The sequence below is a fragment of the Phascolarctos cinereus genome, unplaced genomic scaffold (assembly GCF_003287225.1).
Source record: "Phascolarctos cinereus isolate Bilbo 61053 unplaced genomic scaffold, phaCin_HiC Scaffold_2;HRSCAF=192, whole genome shotgun sequence".
Lineage (NCBI taxonomy): Eukaryota > Metazoa > Chordata > Mammalia > Diprotodontia > Phascolarctidae > Phascolarctos > Phascolarctos cinereus.
In genome coordinates this window covers 182,771,269-182,794,848 of record NW_027555625.1, presented here as the reverse complement: position 1 = coordinate 182,794,848, position 23,580 = coordinate 182,771,269, and the positions used below count along the sequence as shown (strand labels likewise).

General features: G+C 36.8%; 1 pseudogene; it reads left to right on the top strand.

Moving 5' to 3' along the window:
• The first annotated feature begins 1,911 nt into the window (after nucleotides 1-1,911).
• LOC110198602 (nucleolar complex protein 3 homolog) lies at nucleotides 1,912-11,176 on the top strand (annotated as a pseudogene).
• The last annotated feature ends 12,404 nt before the right edge of the window (nucleotides 11,177-23,580 follow it).

Genomic DNA, 23,580 nt, shown 5'->3' with positions numbered 1-23,580 from the left:
AGGAGTATCTGCATAGCAGGATACCTCGATGGTCGGCAGTCTGTCCAAGACTGGCTCAAGGGCCCCCAAGAGTTGCCTTTGACTGGGTGCTGGTGAGAGATCAATTGGAGATTCTTTCTCCAGCACCTATGCTGGATGTGAAGTGGGTCCATGGTCTGCCTGTTCCCTCCATAAAGTATTTGAAGGCTTTGGTCAGCTTCCCAGGCTGAGCCACTAAAGTAAACCTGCCATAATCTTCTGTCTTTAGTAGAATTGTGTGTCCCTAGGGTGCAGGCCAGAGCTGCGTTCAACCACAGCTTCAACTCCAAGTAAACGGTCTCCTACCACCAGTAATATAGGACATTTTAATGTTTTTGTTTTGTTGTGATTATTGGCCAGAATGGGCCTCTCGATCTCCAGGTTTCTGTGACTGAGGCCTCACTGACCAGACTGTTGAATATTTCATGGGGGCTGACTATATCACTTTAGGTCTGCTACATAAAAAGACATGCTTCACTACACCAACCCCTTACCCCCCACATTCCCCTTAATCCTCCCCTGTTGTTAAAAAGAAAGTGCTTCATAAAACTTAAATCATTATGTAAATGTGTGTTTATATTATACTTCTTGATGGCAGGGGAGGGGAGGTTGAACATTTTTTAAAAAATGGGAAAAAAATCCTTGCTAAAGAAGTTTGCAGTTTAATAAAGGGGATATCCATACAGATTAATATGGGAAAACTGAGATAAAAATAGATTCAAATCACTAAGACAAAGGAGTCTGAAAAGGCTTATTTTGTAATGGATGTATAAGGGAAGGCTTCACAGAAGAGGCACCATTTGAGTTTGTCATTAAAAATTGGATAGGATTTCAACAAAGGTATAGTAAATGTTATGGTTTAAGGTGTGGAATCAAGCAATCTAAGGATATTTTCAGTGAACAGTAAGTAATCCAGTTTAGCTGAAGTATAGGACATGTGAAGGGGGATTGTGTGAGATAAGACTGAAAAGGCAGCTTGAAAAGGAGTCCTAAATCAATCACTGATCTCTTTGTGATTGCAAACTGCCTGAGAGTTTGCAACCATAAGTCTTTGTCATTACCTAATGGCAATGCATCTAAATTTTAGAAACGTTTCTTAAAGTGTGAATTAAATTTTGTGTACTGAAACTGAAAACATGTGTCATGTAATGATGGATGTATAAGTATTATTTGGACTATCATGTAATTACCAACTATTTCTCTTAAGCTTATGAGGCAACTAGAATTATTCCTGTTGTATGGATAATGAAATTAAGAACACACAGACATAAAGTGGTGTGTAGTCTGAAATGGAATTGCTAATTTGTTGAAGAGCTGGATTAATATACATTTTTCCCTTCATGACATTTGGATAAATTTCACCTGAGAAAATTGGTTTCCTCTAATCCATTATTAAAGCTTCTCTGTGCAGAAATAATTTTATATTTCTTTTATGTATTTTAAAAATTACTTATCTATATAATGCTTGTTTCCTCCCTGTGGAATGCAAGCTCCTTGTGGGCAGATCTTTTTATATTTTGACATCTTATCCCAAATTGATAGTAGAGTTCCTAACAGATGTAGGTACTTAAGGAATGCTTGTTAATCTAACTGCAGACTGAAGCATTTATTTTCACTTTTATTATATTTCTTGTTTGTTTTTGCAACATGGTTAATATGGAAATAGGTTCTGTGTGACTTCATGTATATAATGGGTCTGATATTGCTTGACTTTTCATTGAATGAGGGAGAGAGAGGAAGAGAGATGGAGAGAGAGAGAGAGAGAGAGAGAGAGAGAGAGAGAGAGAGAGAAAATGTGGAACTCAAAATAAGTGATTTATTTTAAATGCTTGCAAATTGAGCAAGATCTATTTGTTCCATTGAAACAATCAACAAGAACTTGCTTTTGGCCCTATGGGTATAAAAACAAAAAGAAATAGTCCCAAGTTTCAGGAAACATACATATATAAATAAACATATAAAATAGAAAGTACAAGTGATAACCCTTCTATGTATGTATGTGTGGTATATATACACACATACATGCATACATATATATTCAATTTGATTCAATAAACATTTGTTAAGCACCTACTATGTGCCAGGCACTGTTTTCAGTGCTGGAGTCATAAAAAGAAGCAAAAAGTCCCTGCCTTCATAGATCTTACAACTTAATGGTGGAGACAACATGCAAACAAATATATGCAAAACAAGCTATATACAGAATAAACAGGAAATAATTAACAGAAGGAAGACACTAGAATTAAGATAGGTTGGGAAAGACTTCCTGTAGGAGGTGGGATTTTAGTTAAGACTTAAAGGAAGCCAAGGAGGTCAATAATCAGAGAAGAGGAGGGAGAGAATTCCAGTCATGATGGACAGACAGCTAGAAATAATGTGGAATGTTTTGTTCCTTGAATAGTCAGGAGGCCAGTATCACTGGATTGAAGAGTATGTGTTGGGGAGCGAGGTGTAAGAAGACTGGAAGGATAGGAGAGGAGAGGTTATGAAGGCTCTGAATACCAAACAGAACATTTTGTATTTGTTTTTGGAAGCAATAGGCAACCACTGGCAATTATTGAGTAGGAGGTAGTGATGCGATCAGATTTGAAGAAAATAAGTTTAGTGGCCAAAAGGAGAACGGATTAGATTGGGCACAGATTTCAGGCAGGTAGACCCAACAGCAGACTATTACAGTAATTGAGGAATGAGGTGATAATAGCATACATTAGAGTAGTGGTAATGTCAGAGGACAGAAGGTGGCATATTCTGCAAATGTTGCAAGGGTAAAATTGACAGGCATTGGCAATAGTTTGGATATGAGGCATGGCTTGGAATCCAATATGATTCCTAGGCTGTGAGCTTGAAAGACTTGGGGGATGATCTTGTCTCCTGGAGTAATAGGGAAGATAGGAGGGAGGAGTGGTTTAAGGGGAAATATAATGAGTTCTGTTTTGGATATATTGAATTTAAGATCTCTACTGGATATCCAATTTAAGATGTTTGAAAGATAGTTGGAGATGTGAGATTAGAGGTCAGCAGAGAGATTAGGGCAAGAAAGGAAAATTGAGAATTACATATGTAACATTAAATGTGTAGAGTTACACTATATATTCAAATACGTATACACACAGACATGCATACAGATGAGGAAAAATGGTACAGAATAAGGGCACATATCCGATAAGTAGTGAGCGCAGGACTCAACCTAAAGGATTCTTCCTTTAACTCCAACACTCAGGATCATGGAAATTCAGAATTGAAAAATATTCAGTGCTATATTATTCTACTTATATTCCAAAAGATGATGCCCCACCCCCCCAAAAAAATGCATATAAAAAATGGGTTTCTAGTTTTCGTTTGAAGATCTCCCATATGTAGTACATTCCATTTTTGGATATCTCTACAACCTAGGAAGCTTTTCTTGGCACAAGTCTATATCCAATCCAATCAACAGTGAATATAGTACATTGATTATTTAACATGTATGCAAAAATTATGTCAAATTTAAGTTGTTGCATATGAAATCTTGCCAGAAGCACAGTTTACCACTGTCACTAAAAGTCCATATGGAATCATGGATGCATTTCATTGTCACACTCTATGCTATATTTGGACATAAATTTTATCAAGCAAGTTGAGCAATCTTTGTTTAGAAATTATAAGTAGTCAGTTATAATTCCCAACATTATTCATTTCAACATCATATTCATTTGAAATGAACCATAAGCTTGTTTCCAAACAAATGCCAAGTTGTAAAAAAATAAAGTATTTTAAGAATATTCATAATTATTTGTTTAAAATTTTCAGGAATTAAATTTAAATTAAATTGTCTTTTTTGGATCTGATTTTAAAAAGTGAAGTAATACAACTTTGTGATAAATATATTATTGGTTTGAGGATACAATCCAATAGGGCATCTGAAACAAGTATAAGAAAAAAAAATAATTAGCAGTGAAAAAGAAGCAAAAGTTAAACCCTAAACTAAAAAAAAAAACATACATAAAAATATATATTATTTCATTCACAAGCATTGTAATTATTTAGAAGACAACAACTGAATTTGCTTTGAATTCATTCGTTAACCATAATTCAGAATGAAATGGAAAAAGGGAAGAAAGGAGGGAGCGAAAGAAAGAGAAGAGAACTATCTGAAAAGTGTACCTGCAGAATAAGTTGGCAAAAGACAGTTTTTCTAAGAAAATAAAATCATTTATTAAAGAAAAACAAAGTTATCCCTCATGTCCTATATGACATCTGACTTTCATTGTATAAAGTTTTGTGTCAGAATTGCTAAATATGAAATGTCTCATTTGATAGAAGAAATGTGGGAATTAGCAATGACTATGCTGAATATGCAGTAGCATGAATGCAGACATATAGTGTGAAGAGCTTTGTGATCAATTAATTCAGAAACTAGGGGCAATTAGGTGGCATAGTGGATAAAGTGCCAGGTCTGAAGTCAGGAATACTAATCTTCCTGAATTCAAATCTGGCCTCAGACACTTACTAGCTGTCTGACCTATGGCAAGACACTTAATCCTTTTTGGCTCATTTGAGCTGGAGGAGGAAATATCAAAAACAAAACAAAACATACAAACAAACAAAAAACTCTCTAGTATCTTTGTCAAAAAAAAAAAACTAAGCTAAATGGGCTTATGAAGCATTGTACACATTGTACAAATTTTTCCATTTCATTCTGTCTTATGGTTAACCAATTAATTCAAAGCAAATTCAGTTGCTTGTCTTCTAAATAATTACAATGCTTGTGAATGAAATTATATACTGTATCTTTTTTTTAGTTTAGGATTTAACTTTTGCTTCTTTTTCACTGCTAATTAAATTAAATTGACTGAACAATAACAACAACAAAGTTGAGAAGATAAAATCTTCCTCTTTTGCATTCTAAATGAATGAAGGTATAAATTTGGTGAATACTGACACTCAATAACCCAGGTCTTTCTGATTTCAGTGATAGGCATGTAGTGTAGGCAATATGGCAGCTCACTATATTGCCAGATTACCTGTCAATTATATATTTGTCATAGTGAGGAGAGCTGGACCAGGAAAACCTCAGGATTTCAGAAGAAACCTGAAAACAAATCCAGTCTCATGCATTTTCTAGCTCTGACCCCACCAAAGTTATTTAACCTGTGTCTGCCTCAGTTTACTCAAATGTAAAATTGGGATAATAGAAACTACCTCAAAGGGTTGTTGTGGGATCAAATTAATATTTTCAAAGTGTTAGTTGTTCAGTTATACTTGACAATTCATGAGCTCACTTGAAGTTTTCTTGATAGAGATACTGGAGTAGTTTGCCATTTCCTTCTCTGGGTCATTTTTACAAATGAAGAAATTGAGGCAAACAAGTTAAGTAACTTGCTTAGGGTCACATAGCTAGTAAGTGTCTGATGCCAGATTTGAACTTGGGAAGACTGATTCCAGGCCCCATGCTCTATCCACTGAGACACTTAGGTACCCAAAGTGCTTATAACAGTGCCTGCAATATAGTAAGTATTTAATAAATACTTATTTGCTTCCTTTCTTTCTTCCCTCCTCCCCTCTACTCCACCTTTTTCTCCTTTTTCTCTAGGAACAATACTCAAATCAATACTCAGTCATCCCTCGTTATTTAAAAATGGAATCATTTGAAAAGTGCTTGCTCATTTAACTACATGTGGGAGGAATCAAATAAGATAGTGAGGACATGATTGGAAACAACTAAACGACAACACCAAAGTGTCTCATATCACAGAGATGATAATTCACAATGCTGATGAGACTTTGGGAAATTTCAACTTGGGTGAGATCTGAGATTCTCTTGGTAGGGTTCAGATATCTCACTCCTAATATAAGAGTTCACTCCCCTTTGTGTATTAGCTATTATTTTCATAAGTATGCTTTCTACATTTTCTGTTTTGCTGTTTATATAAATGGATTTAGGTTTAAGGCTTGAAAAGACCTTAGCTTAAAAAGACCAAGATCCCTTACTGCATCCTGGCCCATCTTCAGTTGTCCTGATTGATATCTGGCCAGTGGATCCAGATGCTCTGCAGGAGAAAGTGAGGCTGGTAACTTTGCATAGCTCTCCCTCACTCAGATCAAATTCAACTGCAAGTCATATCATCATCTCCCTGATATTATGGTCCTCTTTGAGAACAAAGGACAAACCACAGACAAGATACGTGGATTTTTTTTTTCACTATGTATGTTCATTGTGGAACTGTCATTGATGGGAAGGGCATCAAGGCTTGGATATATAGTTTGATGTACTCTTTCCCTACTAAGATAAAGTGATCAGGAGTGCAACTTGAATCTAAAAATTCTATCCCTTTAGACTAGATATTTAAGGGAGCAAATAAATGGAATTTTAGCATGGTATACTCTCTTTCTGAGGAGAATAGGGATGCCAGCCTCTGGACCCATCTTCCTGCTTACCCTTGTGATGTTTAAAAAGCTTCAAGAGACATAATTTCTGAATAATTTAATCATTTTATTAACAACACCAGAATCTTAATAAAAGCATGGTCAGCTGGCCATCTCTCTCTTAGACCAAAGATAATTATGGTGGTGAGCTCACAGGGTGGCAATCAAATCTGATTGGCTAACAATTATTGAGAGAATGAATATTACAATGAGAGGTTGGACCTGAATTTTGATTGTGTCATTTACTTCTAAATTAGGGCCAGTCTTGGGCAATCAATTCAAAGAATTTTCCTTTCCCAAACCTAGTGGAACACAATGGCTGCCCCACTTGGGTGGGGTCTGGATAAAGGAGAAGATTAACTCAGCCTTCAGAGACTGAGGTCTTGCAATTAGAGTAAAAGAAAAAAGGGGGAAATTTGAATCTCCCCAAATCATTGGTTATTATCATTTTTCTCACCCTTCTGGCAAGAACAAGTCTTCCTTGGGAAAAAGTGAGGGAGAGACATCTATTTTTGAATCCTTGTGAGCCACATCTGGACGTATCCTTGACGGCACTTATACGTGCTCACAATTCACATAATGTTGCATACATACTTAAGTATGCACACATATACATTTGCTTGTGTGTGTAAAATAAAATTTTAGAGGTGATGTTTTGGAGGTAGTCTAAGAGGAAAGACCCCGGCAGGAATAGAAGAAGGAACTTAGAATAGCCTCTTAAAGGTAGAGTTTTAGCTGATTTTGAAGGAAGTCAGAAACCAGGAACAACTAGTGAGGGAGTACATTCCAAGAATGATGGACAGCTAGGGAAAAGGCATTGATTCAAATGATGGAGTAGCCCGCATTAGAGACAGCAAAAAAAGCCAGTGTGGCTATTTTGTGTTAGTGGCAGAAATGAGCTTGAACCCAGATCCTCGGGCCCAGGGATAGTTATATTTTTACATAAAGACTTTTTTTGGTGAATGACTACAATTTAGAAACTTTCACAGCAGTGTCACTTATATAAATGAAAGACTAATGAATAAGAATACACAGAAAGACCATTATACCACTACTAATCACTGTAGAATTAAATGGGGGTAAACCCCATGTGGCTGGTATCCTTCTCCATGGTTCCCACCGAAAACCCTGAAAACTAGTAAAGTCAAACTTAATAATGAGTCAAAAAATAAACAATATAAACATCAAAGTACTACCAAGAAATACCAAAAAGAATGAAGGAAACTTAGACAAGCTATAAAAGATATAACTAAGAAATCTGTTCTACTGGAGGATGGAAACTATATACATAGAGCTTAGAGAACAGAAGGGGAAGAATAAACTCTTCTTTTGGACATGAGGTATGAAGATTACGTGCAGTTACTGAAAGATTTAAAAGAAGTAATTCGCCTGCTTTCTATCAAAGATGGGTGCAGCATTGTTCCATGGACCAGGGAGAAGACAGTTGTCAATATTAACAAAAATGAGGCAGAATAACAAGAAGAAATAGAGTTTGAGGAAGTGGTTCCTGAGGATCTCATGCCAAAGCTAACCACAGAAGAATATTTAATTGAGAGGTAGAGGAAAAACTACAGGAGAAAAAAAATACATACATTGCTGCCTTGGCATCTGCCATCTTATCTGCTCCAGATTCCAATATTAAGAAACTTAAAGAATTGCAGGCTGTGCTTAGGGAATAAGATCATGATTTAGCTGTTATTATATGGAAATTGGTGATAGTTTCTCTTATGGAATTAAAGACATTGTTTCTCCCTATAAAATTTGACTCCTAACAGAAAAAGAAAAAGCATCCAAAGTCTGAAAAGAAACTCAGAAACTAAGAAAATATGAAGGAGGCCTAGTAAGTTAACATACATTTTATTTGGAAAATCTGGGAAAAATAATTAAAGACTAGAAGCAAAGAAAACTGAAGAAAAGTAACATCTCCTTAAAGGCATATAAAAGTCTGGCAGAGACTGCTATAAAGAGTTGTATGAGCTTTCGGTAGCACTCCCTCATTCTAATTTCCACAGTATTGCCTTGTTGTTGTCCTTTGTTCTTGAAGAGGCCCAAAATGACATCACTATGTTAGAGTCAAGTTACAGTGGGTCTGACTGTGGTGATCAGACCAATATGAGCCTGGAATGCTCTACCACAGAAAAGGCACAAGTAGTCCATGGGAACATTTGGGGTGGATTCTCCAAATTTCTGCATTTCATGTTCCTTTTGAGCCACTTCAATTCTGCTTTGCTCATAGAGCACAGCACCTTCTCTGATGTGGGCACACTATGCTGGTCAGTCCTGTTCCAGTGACTCCCACTTCACACAATGGATTTCAGAGTTCTTAAGAGAGACCTTGAGAGTATTCTTGTATTACTTTTTCTGACCACCATGTGAGAGCTTGCCCCGTGTAAGTCTCCATCATATATATATATATATATATATATATATATATATATATATATATATATATATATATATATATATATATATGCACACATTTAACATTTGAATAATGTGGCCAGCCCATCGGAGTTGCGCTCTCTGCAGTAGAGTTTGATCCACCATATTACCATTGTATTAATTGTCCCTCTTATAAATAACAAGTCAAAACTTATTTCTGAAATGTACAGTACAAAAGCTCTTTAAACAAGATAAACTGGTCCATGCTTTTCTTCATGTGAGGAGCTAAAACTATGTTGTTAGGCCAGAGTTGTTAAAATCAGTGCTGTAGGAGGAATGGAAGCAAGATGGTAGGGAAAAAGCAAGGAGTCCCCTGAGCTCTCCCCAAAACTCCTCTAAACACCTTTAAATAATGCTCTAAAATGAATTCTGGAATGGCAGGATCCACAAAAGACAGAATGAAACAATTTACAGCCCAACACAATTTAGAAGGTCGGCAGGAAAGATCTGTTGCACCAAGGTGACAGTAGAGCACAGTCCAGCACAGGTGGTGCCAGCGCAGACCAAGCCTCAGGAAACCAGGAACAGGCCTCTGGATGATTGAATCAATGGCAGCAGTAGAAGTTTCTAGACCCCTTCAGCTCACAGATAGTAATGACATAAGATCATGAATAGGAAGATTTCCGGAGTTCCCTTTGCTGGCACCAGGGTCAGAGCTCTGGTGCATTGCCTATATTTGGATCTAAGTCACAATCCAGGGTGGCAGCACTGGGAAGAGGAGGAGTACTTGCACAGCAGAACTGGAAGTCCCAGGTGAGCGAGGACCCTGGTCACAGTTCTGGGGTTGAAAAAAGTGTTTGTGGTCACTCACAAACCAGTGCACAGTAGAGGAGAGTAGTAAACACACCTCTCTAGGACTGAGGAACCTGTGGCCTGAAGGCCACATATGGCCCTCTAGGACCTCAAGTGCAGCCCTTTGACTGAATCGAAACTTCACAGAATAAATCTCCTTAATAAAATGATTTGTTCTGTAAAACTTGGACTCAGTCAAAAGGCTATACTAAGTACCTAGAAGGCCACTGGTTCCCTGTGCCTAGATCGTACCACCTTGGAAGAGTCAAAAAAAATACAGGTTCCCAGAATTGCCTTTGAAAACAGGTGCACAATAAAAGCTGAAGCTTGGGACAGTGCCCCTTCCACTTGGGAAGCAGAGCTGCACTTAGATATAGAGTTAAAAGTCAAGAAATAGGCTAGAAAATAAGCAAACAACAGAAAAAAAATCATGAGCTTAGAAAGTTATGATGGTGACAAGGAAGATCAAAACACATTCAGAAGACAACAAAGTCAACATTTCTGCCTCTAAAGCCTCCAAGGAAAATACGAATTGGTCTCAGGCCATGGAAGAGCTCAAAAATATTTTAAAAATCAAGTAAGAGGGATAGGAAAATTGGGAAGATAAATGAGAGCAATGGAAGAAAATCATGAAAACAGAGACCACGGCTTGATAAAGGAGGCACAAAGAAATAATGAAGACTATAACACCTTAAAAAAGACGACAGTCCAAATTATAAAAGAGGTACACAAATCTGAAGAAGAGAAGAATGCCTTGAAAAGAAGAATTGGCCAAATAGAAAAAGACATTAAAAAATTCACAGAAGGAAAGAACTCCTTAAAAATAGATTTGGTCAAATCAAAAAGGAGGTACAAAAGCTCACTGAAGAAAATAATTCCTTAAAATTTAGAATTGGGCGAGTGGAAACGAATGACTTCATGACACATCAAAAAAAAAATAAAGCAAACCCCCCAAAATGGGGGGAAATAGAAGAAATTGTGAAATGTGTTATTGGAAAAACAAAGGACACTGAAACTAACTGGCTGGGGAGCCAAAATGGTAGAGTAAGAAGTAAGTTGCTTTCACCCTCCCTCATTGACCTCGGAAAACCCAGAAAATATCAACCCGTGAGAAACCCTGAGCCAGCAAAAATACAAGGAAAAGCAGTCTTGTAGCCCAGGAAGCTTGGGAGATTAACAGGAAAGGCCTCTTTCACTTTGAAGGGAGGGGGAGCATTACAGGACTAGAGGCATCCCAGCAAGCCAGTGACAACCCCACCTCAGTTTCCAGTGGGAGATCCTAAGATCCAGGTTGGTAGAGCACACAAATGAAAAAACCAGGACCCTCTTGAGATCCTTAATACAGGCAGGTGAACTGGTAGACACCAGCTCAGAAAACCACCATGGGCAACAGAGTTCACTAGCAGCAAAATTATCCTGTGCGTCAACACAACTCTGGGAAGCACAACTCCAGAAGGCAGAGCTCCAGACTAACAGACATCCACCAGCAGCAGAACATCCCTGTGTAGGGCCTGGATGAGCAGGAGCCAAATATGCAAGTGTAAGGCCTGGGTGAGCAGGAAAAGAAGCTTGATTAAGTGCCCCTTTCATTCCAACAGGAGAAATCAACATCTTTTTTTTTTCCAAGTCAGGAAATAGGCAAATACCATGCACAAAAGGAGAAATGAAAATCACCATAGATTTTTATTTTGGGGAAAGAGAAGATCAAGGCACAAATTCAGAAGAGAACAGCATTGTTAATATACCCACATCTGAAACCTCAAAGGAGAATATGAACTGGTTTCAAGCCCAAAAAGCCTTCTTGAAAGAACTCAAGAAGGATTTTAAAAGTCAAATAAGAGAAGTTGAAGGAATAATTGGGAAAAGAAATGAGAGGCATGCAAGAGTCAATAGCTTAGAAAAGGAAGGACAAAAATTAACTGTAGAAAACAAGTCCTTAAAAAGTAGAATTGGCCAAATTGAAAAGAAGGCACAAAAACTCACTGAAGAGAAGAACTCCTTAAAAATTAAAATGGGCTAAATGGAAAAGGAGGTACAAAATCTAATAGAAGAAAACAATTTATTAAAAATTAGAATGGGGCAAGTAGAAGCTAATGACTCTTTGAGAGAGCAAGAATCAGTAAAACAGAAAGAAATGAATGAAAAAAATAGAAGAAAATGTAAAATACCTGATTGGTAAAACAACTGACCTGAAAAATAGATTCAGGAGAGACAATTTAAGATTAATGGACTACCTGAAAACCGTGATGAAAAAAAGAACCTGGACAACATCCTTTAGGAAATTATCAAAGAAAACTGCCCTGAGGTCATAGAATCAGAGGGTAAATTAGTCATCAAAAGAATCCACTGACCACCTCTTGAAAGAGATCCTAAATTGAAAAGAAATGATGAGCAACATGTTCTCAAAAAAAAAACAAAACCTGGAAAGATTTACATGAGCTGATGCAAAGTAAAATGAGGACAACCAAGAGGATGTTGTACACAATAATAGCTATCTTGTAAGATGATCAACTGTGAACAACTAATCTACTCTCAGCAATACAAAGATCCAATACAACATTGGACTTATGATGAAAAACCTTATCCTCTGCCAGAGAAAAAAGTGATGGAGTCTGAATAAAGATTCAAACATATTTTTAAACTTTTTTTTCTTTTTTTGGTCTCTGTTTTCTTTTACATTACTAATATGGAAATATGTTTTGCATGACAACACATGTATAAAACTCTAGGGTCCAGAATTCCCCTTGCTGAGGAATTCTGTACCTCTATACCTGCCTCCCACATGGTGGGGCAAGTTTGATACCAAAGGAAGAGGCCAAGGAGCTCCAGATTGATTATAAGTGGTAGTTAAATATTGTTGGGGTTTTTTTTGTAGCCAGCACTTGTTGTAATCAAACAAAACAAAAACATTCAACATTGATATTTTTATGAGTGATATCTGAGCCTAAATATATATTCTCCACCCCCCCAAAAAAGGTGTTTTTTTTTAAAGCCTTAATTCTATTTCTCAGAGTTCTAATGGAAGAATGAAGACATGTCAGTCAGATTTGCACATGACTTGAAGCTGGAGGCACAGGCGATCTCTGGATGACAATTAGGACCTAAAAATTATCTTGGCAATATTCAAATGATGTGCAGAATCTAGAGGAAACTTACTAGTACTAGATAATCCTGGTGCAATAGAAAGAGTGCTAAACTGACACTGAGAGAATCTGGGTTCAGATATCATTTCTAGTACTTACCTGAACAAGATGATCCTTGGAGTCCCTTACACTTCTAAATTTATAATCCTATTAAAAAACTTCATTTTTAAAAGTTAAGCCATAATGTTAATTCCCAGTTCAAAAAAGGTCTGAATTTTCAAAAGAGGAAGTACATATTTTTAACAATCATGGAAAAAATGTTCAACTTCATTTCCTACACTCATCAAATTAGCAAAAAAAAAAAAAAAGAAAGAAAGAAAAGAAAAAAAAAAGGAGAGGTTTAAAAGCATTGAAGTCCAGGACTGGTACGGTTGTTCAAAAGCAGGCACATATCCCTTTATTGCTGGTAAGACAGTCTATAAATATCAAATAAAAGTTACTGAAGCTAAAAAAAATAATTAAATGGGTTCCCAAGACATATATCCCACTATGTTACTCAGATTTTCCCAACTGGATTTCTGACCATAGATCACCACTTTCTTTCCAGCCATATATCTATGACATCTTGTAATCATCCTTTATTCCCCTCAGCTAGAAAAGCATATCTTCTATGAATGAACAGAATCAATGTCCTGAAGTACTTTGGAAATCAATCTGCTAATCTTTGGAACTATTATCCTTGATTTACTGCATAAACTCACTTATTTTTATTTTTTTCTGAAGACTTCTACAATATTTTAATTCTCTAATTTGTCTAATTTTCTTGAATTGTCTACATTATTTCTTTTTTGGCTTAATTTGGATTCTATTAGTAACTACCTAGTTCTTAAAAATAACATTCAATTCACTAATCCATTTGTTTTAGACATGAAGGATGATACCATAAGAAAATTAGGAGAGCAAGGAATAGTTTACCTTTCAAATCTATGGAAAAGGGAAAACTTTATGAACAAACAAGAGATTGAGAACATTATGAAATGCAAAATGGAAAATTTTGATTAAATTAAATTAAAAAGTTTATGCACAAACAAAACCAATGCAATCAAAATTCGAATGAAGCAGAAAGCTTAGAAAAAAAAATTACAGCCAGTGTCTCTAATAAAGCCCTCATTTCTGAAATATACAGAGAACTGAGTCAAATATTTAGGAATAAATTTAATTCCCCAGTTGATAAATGGTCAAAGGATATGGACAGCAGTTTTCAGATGAAGAAATTAAAGATGTCTCTAATAATATGAAAAAATGTTCTAAATCATTATTGATTGGAGAAATGCAAATGAAAACACTCTGAGGTACCATCTTATATGTATCAGATTGGCTAATATGACAGAAAAGATAAATGATACATTTTGAAGAAGATGTGGGAAAATTGGAACACTAACGTAATGATGGTGGAGTTGTGAACTGATCAGCCATTCTAGAGAGCAATTTGGAGGTATGACCAGAGTTATAAAACTGTGCATACCCTTTGACCTAGTAATACCACTATTAGTCTCTATCCCAAAAGAGATGTTAAAAAAAGGAAAAAGACCTTCATTTACAAAAATATTTAGAGCACCTCTTTTCTGTTGGCAAAGAATTGGAAATTGAGGGGATGCCCATCAATAGAGAAATGGCTGAACAAGTTGTGGCACATGAATGTAATGGAAGACTATTGTGCAATCACAAATGATTTAGATGGGAGATTTCAGAAAAACCTGGAAAGACTTACATGAACTGATGCTAAGTGAAGTGTGCAGAACCAGGAGAATGTTATACACAGTAACAGCAACATTGTGTGATGACTAACATTGATAGACTTAGCTCTTCTTAGCAATATTATCACCCAAGATAATTCCAAAAATTTCATTATGGAAAATGCTAACCACATCAAGAGAAAGAACTAGGGAGTCTGATTGCTTATCAGAGCATACTGTTTTCACTTTTTTGTTTTTTCTTTCTTATGGTTTTTCCTTTTTGTTCTGTTTCTTCTTTCACAACATGACAATTTTGGAAATATTTTTAACATTTTGCAAGTATAACATATTGGATTACTTGCTGTCTTGGGAAGAGGGGTAGGGAAGGAACAGGAGAAAGAATCGGAACTCAAAATTTTACAAAAGTGAGTGTTGAAAACTATCTTTCCATGCAATTGGGGAAAAACTAAATACAAATTAGAAAAAAAAATTCTTCCACTTTATTAACCAGGTTTCTAGCCACATCTGGAACATTTTGTATAAATCTCTCCTGATAAAGGGGGTGGGGTATTGAAGACTCATTGCTTTAGAACTGCATGACGGACAGAGTTGGCATAAAAGCTTTGAAAAGGAGATTTATTTATCATTCCTTCCTCAAGAGAAGATACTGCTGGTTTCAGATGCTATTTGAGACCAAATCCAGAGAGGAGAGAGGAAAAATACTTTGGAAATGGCAAACATGTAGATAAAGCCAGCACCTCAACATGACTCTGATTTATAGCTTCCATCCCTAGAAATTTCAGAGAATTTCCCTTTCAGTGAGATTGGGAATGTTGTCTTGATTATTCAAGTTCTTAGCTCACCTCCAACTTCTCAATCTTTTGTGTTTTCCTATATATTTTCACTTGTAGATTTCTTTTTTTTTTTTTTAATTTTTGTTCCTTATCTGCTTGGAGAAATGGTGTTATTAACTATTTACTCTTTGTGGAATACTTTTGTGTAAGCAGTTTTTGGGAAGGGGACAAGATGAGTGGAAGCTTAGAGTGCCCTCTCCATTTAAAGCCAGGGAAGTGGTTTTTGAATCTTAAATTTGGGCCCTTAGATCAGCACAATTTAGGTAAGATAAATATACTCTTTCTCAAAAGATAGTTGTGTGGCTATGGTCCTCTTGTTACTTTTCCTCAATTCAGGCTTTACAGTTTCCCTTGCAAAACAGTGGGTAAAATTCTGGAGAGATTTATCCAAATTTCCTTGAGTAGCCTCTTTATATGTTTACACATGCCGTGTTATATTTACATACATTACATGGCTAGAAAACACTTCACTTACAGAAAACCCAAAGTGTTTCACTAGCTAGCCTCTTTAGTGCTTCTGAAATGTCAGTCCTCTAACCTCAAGAAAGTTAATCTCTTTGAGGCTCAGTTCATTCATCTTTGAAATGTGGACCATAATAGCTGTCAGGTATAACTCTCAGGGTAACTGTGAAGATAATATTAGCTCATAGAATAATTATACTTCACATTTATGCAGTGTTTTTAACTTCCCCAAATCTTCTTCTTTTTTTAAGGCAGTTGTGACTTGCCAGGGTCACACAGCTAGTGAGTGTCACATGTCTGAACCTGGACTTGAAATCAGATTTTCCTGACTCCAGGTTGGGTGGTCTATCCACTGCACCACCTAGCTACCCCTAAATCCTGTATGTTTTTAATGAATCCTTGAATATTTAGCTTTCTGCTTTTGGCAATGACTTTCCAAATAATAGATTTCATCTTTACTAAATATATAGAACTGGTTTTATGTAGAAACTGCTACAGAGAGAAATGCTTACCAGTGATATATAGAAAACTTCAAAGCAAGAAAATATCATTGACATCCCATCCCACTCTGTCCACTCGAGTAGCAAGATGGATATAATGATGTGGCCCAGAAAGGCAAACTTTCCCTTCATAATTATTAAAATTACATGAGCAAGTCACAAAGTCCCTTTGAAATAACTAAAGCTTTAACTGTATTTTGTACTTCCTTTGTGTGATATAAAACATTAAATAGAATCAAAGAGAGGAAAAAAAAAGACACTTCAAAAATACTTATTTCATTTTATCCCAAAGACCTTGAAGCAGTTATTCCTTTTTTTCCAAAACCAAACTCAAAAGACAAACTGATTCAAGAGTTCCTCCATTTTTAACCAGCCTTTAACTTTTTCAATTGTTCTACGATCAACAGGAGTTATAGGTAGCTATGAATTGCACAGACTCAAAAGGACTCAGGCTCTATTTGAGGAGTTACTGCACAGATGGAGATATCTGCATTGTCCTCCTCTAGATGACCTTATATAACTGGAATACTTCACTGCACCACATAGAACAGCAAATCTGGGTCAGAGGATTCTGGGTTGGGACAACTTTTAGAAATTTTCTAGTCTGAAATTTATTTTATGAATGAGAATAATCAGGCTCCCTCAAAATTGGGAAATGACTTGACAGACACATCTGGGATGTGACCTTCTGACTCTTGCTCCAGAGAAGCTATCTACAGTCATCCTGAGGAATATCTGGCCGCTAGACCCAGATGGCTCTGGGGGAGAAAGTGAGGTTGGTGACCTTGCACAGCCCTCCTTCACTGAAAGCAAAGTCAATTGCAAATCATGTAATCATTTTCTGATGTCATGATCCTCTTTGAGAAGGAAGGACAAACACAATAACCTGCTCCAGAACTCTTTACACTGTAACTTGAATCCTCTTCTATATTCCTCCTCTCCTAAAATGCCCATCCATTTCTTTAATCTAAGCAGCATTCCTACTTATCTTTCACTGTTGCTATTTCTAAATCATACTTTGGAAACCACAGAATCTGTAAAAGTATTTGCCATGGTGGAGTTAGAAATAACAGGTCATAGAATCATAAATCTATATGTGTATCGGACCTCACAGACCATCTATATCAAAGTTCTTGTTTTACAGATGAAGAAACTGAGACCCATAAAAGTGAATTTACCTCACCTAAGGTCACACAAGTAGTAGAAATCAGAGATGAGATTTGCACCTATGCTCTCTGAATCAGTCAGTAACCATTTATTAAGTTCTTACTGTGTACCAGGCACTGTGATAAGCTCTAGGAATATAAATACAAACAAAACAAAACAAAAAAATACTCAAGGAATTTACAGTCTGGTTCGGGGGAAACAATACATAAAAGGAGATGAAAATCAGAGGAAAAATGGAGGAAATATCAGAAAAGTACCAAAGTTGTGAAGCCAGTTACCAAATAAATTTATGTTTTGAGCTGTGTTCCCTTCTTAAACGGAGGTTTTGTAGTTCATGACTCCACCCTCCAATCAGAAGGACAGAGGGTGGTAATGAGGTGGATTTCCTCATGGATGAATTAGTGTATTGCCTGCTATACCTTGCTGTTAATATCTGTAGCTGGTCAGGGCTGTGACAGTTGTTTGCATAGATCACTTGCGTATTAGTTCTTTCAAAGTCAGGCAGTATCTACTAATTGAATAATACATACAGGCACTTCTTTGTATTTTCTGTGGGCAATACAGTGCTGAGGAAATAGCTATTCCATTTAAGAATAAAGGTTCATCATTGTATTTCGGGCTAGAAAGTACTTCAAAGATAACTGACATTTATATCATGATTAAAAATTTATAGATATTTTGAATAGAGTTGATTTAGTCTCAATATATGAGGTCATTACTACAGATATAAACAATTGTCTAATCTGTAAAATGGCTGTAAGTGACTCACTCTTAGTACCACATTGGTAATTATAAGAAGCAGATTTTGAATGCATGTATCTTACTGCACTAACTCCAGCTTGCTTTTCATTATACTGTGCTGCTCCTTTAATTAACTAGCTCAGTACCTTCATTTTACAGATGAGGACATTGAGACCAATAGAGGTTAGATGATTTGCCCTAAATCACACAAAGTAGTATTTGAACCTGGATTATTTTATTTTAAATCAATTTTTTTAAAAAAGCATCTAGTCTTGTATTTATATCATTGCTGTGTTTGTCTTTCATTCTGGAAGAGGACCATGACATAAGGTAACATAACTTGCAATTGACTTTGTTTTGAATGAGGGAGGGCTAAGCAAAGTCACCAGCCTTACTTTCTCCTCCAGAGCCATCCAGATACAGTGGCTAGATATTCATTAGAATGACTGGAGATACCTCAGGATGCAGTGGGTTACCCCGGATCTTTCAAGCTAAGGTCTTTTCAGGTTCTCACTTTGAGTGATACAACCCCTCTTCAGTCAAGGGATGGCCCCTTTAATAAAAAAAAAATCAAACTGGGAGGGGAAAACCCTCGGGATTACTGGCCAAAAGAGAAACAGTTACTATTTACATTAACTCTGAGCCAGGAGGGCCCCCCAAAAAAGCAATTTAAGTGGTGCTTGGGCAGAGACTTATTATTGTCCAGTCTATGAGGTCCAGAGTAAATTGGGTTTAAGGCTTTGTCTTTGAGAGAGAGAGAGATCTAGCCAGGAAACCCCAAGTTAAGTTGGCAGCTTTTGACCATCAAAATTTAAGTTCCTTTGGACAGGTAAGGGGAGAAGAGGGGAGGGGAAGGGAGAGGAAGGGAGAGAGGGGAGAGGACGAGATGAGTTACCCAACTAGAACTGGACAGCTGGGTCCCCGTTCAGGCAGCTCGGACTACTCACAGGTTGTGTTTGTCCTTTGTTCTCGAAGAGGACCATGCCATCAGGGAGATGATGATATGACTTGCAATTGACTTTGTTTTGAGCGAGAGAGGGCTGTGCATGGTCACCTGCCTCAATATATACTTATATAACATACTTTCTGCCACATTGTATCCTCCCTTATAGCAAAGGGGAAAAAAAAGCAGTTTACAAAGTAATCAACAGAGCAATCTTACTTGTTAGTTTTAAGTTGATCAAGTTTCCAAACTCATAATCCCTTACATTTCCATAAGAGGTATAAAAAGTAGCATTTCATCCTCTGTTCTTCTGGACTGAGACAAGTTATTATAATTAGAGTTCAGCTAACTTTCAGTATAGTTTTTATTTATCTTATAAATACACATACATATATACACATATAATAATTTCATTTATAGTATTGCATGTATGAATAAAAAGAAAATACTATAAATTTAGATATAATTTCAAAGTGCTAGGGACAATGTCTGGCACAAAGTAAGGACTATATGAATAGCTATTCATATAGCTATTATTAGAACATATACATATATACATGCATGCATACATACATATATATGTGTGTGTATATATGTATAGATACACACATATATACGTGTGCATCATGAACATATAATTCCTTTATTCTGCTTAATTTTTTTTTTATCATTTCATACAAGTCTTCCCATGCTTCTATGAATCCCCCATTTTAATCATGTCTTTGTGGCATAATAGAGTATCATTGGAATCATATATTGTATTTTATCCAGCCATTCTCCTATTGCTGGGCACCTAGTTAATTTTCAGGTTTTCTCTATCACAAAAAGTGCTTAAATGAATGTTGACTCACCATCTTTGTCCTATACAACACCTTTACTTTCAAAAGTAATTTATTGTGCATTAAAATTGAGTGGATAGATCCCTCAATAAGAGCAGCTTGAGCTTACTAATTGACTAAATGACATTGAAAACTTGAAAATCAATAATTTAATTCAATTTTAGTGCCTATTTAGTGCCTAGTAAGTGCAAGCTCCCGGGACACTGAGCTAGGAATACAAAGAAGCCAAAGTATATAGTCCTCGTATTCTATTAAGATACACAGGGAATGTACAAAAATAAGCTTTGGTAAAAGGGAGGCTACGATAGGAGTGATTTTAATGAGTATATGGCATACTTATCAAATCCTGGGTCTAGGATGATACAGAGATTCCAAGGACATTTAACACATTAGATAGAGAATCAGGATGTTTTTAAGCAAAGGAGTAGGATACTAGGCTTACTCAAACAGGATGAAATTTAATACTAATACATATAAGTTATTTTACTTGGTTTCAGAAAAAAAATCATAATTCCAGGACGGTCAAGGAATAATTAAATAGCAATTCATCCCCCCCAAAAAATATAAATGTTTTAGCAGTGTATAAGCTCCCTATGAATCAACAGCATTATGTCTCAACCAAAAAAAAAAGCTAATAAAATCTTTGACAGCATTAAAAAAGTCAGAGTATTGAGGAATTAGGGTATGATAATCTTATGTTGACCTTGCATCTCCATTCCTGTGTTTTGTTCTAGGTGTCACCATTTCAAAATTGCATTTATGATATACTGGAGAGCATCTAGAGGAATGCAACCAGGGACAGTGAAGGACTTGGAGTTCATTCATATCGTGTGAGATCAGGTTGAAAGAAATGTGCATCTGAGAGAACAGAAGATTCTAGGGTAAGAAGGAGGACATGGTAGCTATGTGTAAGTGTTTGAGGTATCAGCAAAGAGGGATTTGATTTCTTCCACTTAGTCTCACAGGACAAAGCTAGGAGCAATGAATGGATTGATGTTGCATAGAGTCTTGTTATCAAGCACAGTAATTATATGGACCAATATGAGCATGGAAGGTTGAGCCCCACATGTATCGGGGAGGCAAAACAGGTATCTCTAACCTCTTCTTTCTCTACCCTTCTCCCAGGGAGACTTTCATTCTCCCTGGGGGAGGAGGCAAAAAATTAGGGCCAGAAGCCACTCTGCTTTACTTGGAGAATTTTATCTTTAAAGTCTCTTTAACATTATTTTCTCAAAGATATGATCAGGTTCAAGTTAACTTTTGATCCCTTTGTAATTTTGGGGGGAGATGTGGAGCCCAAACTCTATATCCAAGGCATGCCCTCTTTCTCACCAAATACTACTTCCACAATGATCACATATAGATTGTTGCAAAGAAACACATTTATCCAAATCATATCAAAACAGAAATCAGAGAAGGCATAAATAGGAGAATATATACGAGACAAAACATAGTGAAAGAACACTTCCACTGAGAACGAGCTAACTCAGCTCAACCAAAAGCTCACCCTAGGGAGAACTCCTTGAAGGCTCCAGGGTAGTGAGCATGGAAGAAGAACATGATGGAGATGACTCATTCCTTTCATCTCTTTCCAGAGTCTTGTTTTAGTAACCTGAATTGGGGTTGGCCTCCATCTTTTATCTCAAAGCTGGAAGCCTGACTCTCTCTTGGAGAACCCCCCACCCCCAAGAAGCACTCCATAGGGACTGGCTGAGAGCTGGAGTTCTCTCCTCTCACCAACTCTACTCCTACTTTCATATAGGACAGAACCTTCACCTCTATGAATTAGGAGAGAATCACATGTCAATGGGCTTTGGGACATGCATTATGTTCAGCTATCCAACGGTGGAAAAAGTTTGCTTCAGAAGCAGTATATTCCTTTTCTATCAGGGTTTCAAAGCAGACCTAACAGCAAAGTATGGATTGATTCTCTGCTGCTTATGCTAATTTTGGCTTAACAATTAACATCAATAAAACACAGGTGCTCCATCAGCTACCACCACACCACCCATACGTGGAACCGTTGGTTACAGTGCATGGAAAAGTTTTGAATGCTGTGGATAAATTCACTTACCTTTGTAGTGTACTTTCCAGTGATGTACACATTGATAATGAGGTTGACGGATGTATTGCCAGAGCTAGCTCAATATTTGGGAGGCTCAGAAGAAAAGTATGGGAGAGAAGAGATATTAGACTGACTACCAAACTAAATGTCTACAGAGGTATTGTGCTGACCTTATTTGTTGTATGCCCATGAAATCTGGACAGTATACAAGTACCATGCCAGAAAACCGAATCGCTTCCATTTGAATTGTCTTAAGAAGATTCTGAAGGTCACCTGTCAGGATAAGATATCAGACACTAAGGTCCATTCTCAAACTAAATTGCCAAGCATTCAAACTCTACTTCAGAGAGCACAACTCCAATGGGCTGGCTGTGTTGTTTGCAAAATGTATGCTTGCCAAAAAGATTATTTTATGGAGAACTCACACAGGGCAAGTGTTCACATGGTGGTCAGAAAAAGCAACACAAGGACACTGTCAAGGTCCCTCTTAACTTAGAATTGATTGTGTGACATGGGAGACATTGGCATAAGACCACTCAGCATGTCAGGCCCACATCAGAGAAGGTGCTGTGCTCTATGAGAAAAGCAGAATCAAAACAGCTCAAAAAGCAAACAAAAAAGCAGGGTGCCCAAATTTAGAGAATCTACCCCAAATGATCACAAGGACTATATGTGCCCGACCTGTGATAGAGCATTCCAAGCTCATATTGGTCTGATCAGCCACAGCCAGACACATTGAAACTTGACTCTAGTATAGTGATGTCATTTTGGTTCCCTTTGAGAATGAAGAATGACAAGCAATCAACCAAGATGATGACTTCTCAAATATGTGGTGGTTAGGATACCCTTTTCTAGTATGCTTTCTAAACTAAATGACTTCTGAAGTTCTTTCCAATTCTGAAATTCTGGGTGCCTGTGAGAGTCTGAAAGCAAAAAAGATCACTTTATCTTGAGGGAAATTGGGGAAATCTTCATGAAAGAGCTAATATTTTGATGGGGTCTTGAATAATAGGGAACGTTTTAGCAGGTAGAAATGAAAGAAAGATACTCAAGGTATAAGACATGAATGATCCAGAAACAACTGAAGCTTGGGGTATATTAGAGTAGGAAGGGAAGATTTAGCATCATTTTTGGAAGGCCATCTAGATTTCAGTTGACCATTCTCATCAGGAATAATGTTCAATTTACCAGCTCCATTGCTCAAATGTAAGTGTTGCCTGACTGCTCAGAAGAGAGGTAGTTAGCAGCTGCCCTTATAAATATAAATGCTATGTAGTATAGAGCCAGTCAATTCCATTTGAATAACTTTATTGGCAAGATAAGTACAGGAAATATGTCCAAAAAAGAAATGGTAGGTCGGTGTTTCGAGGGCAGCAGGTGTCATTGAAGTGATAGGACTTGGTGCCAGTTACTGATTTCTCTCATTACTACCAATTCTGGATTGTAGGCAGCTTGGTAAGAGAAAGGGACAGCTGACTGGCAGCCTGACTGAACTCAGCCAGGATGCTGGCCAGATTACAAAATTCACTCATC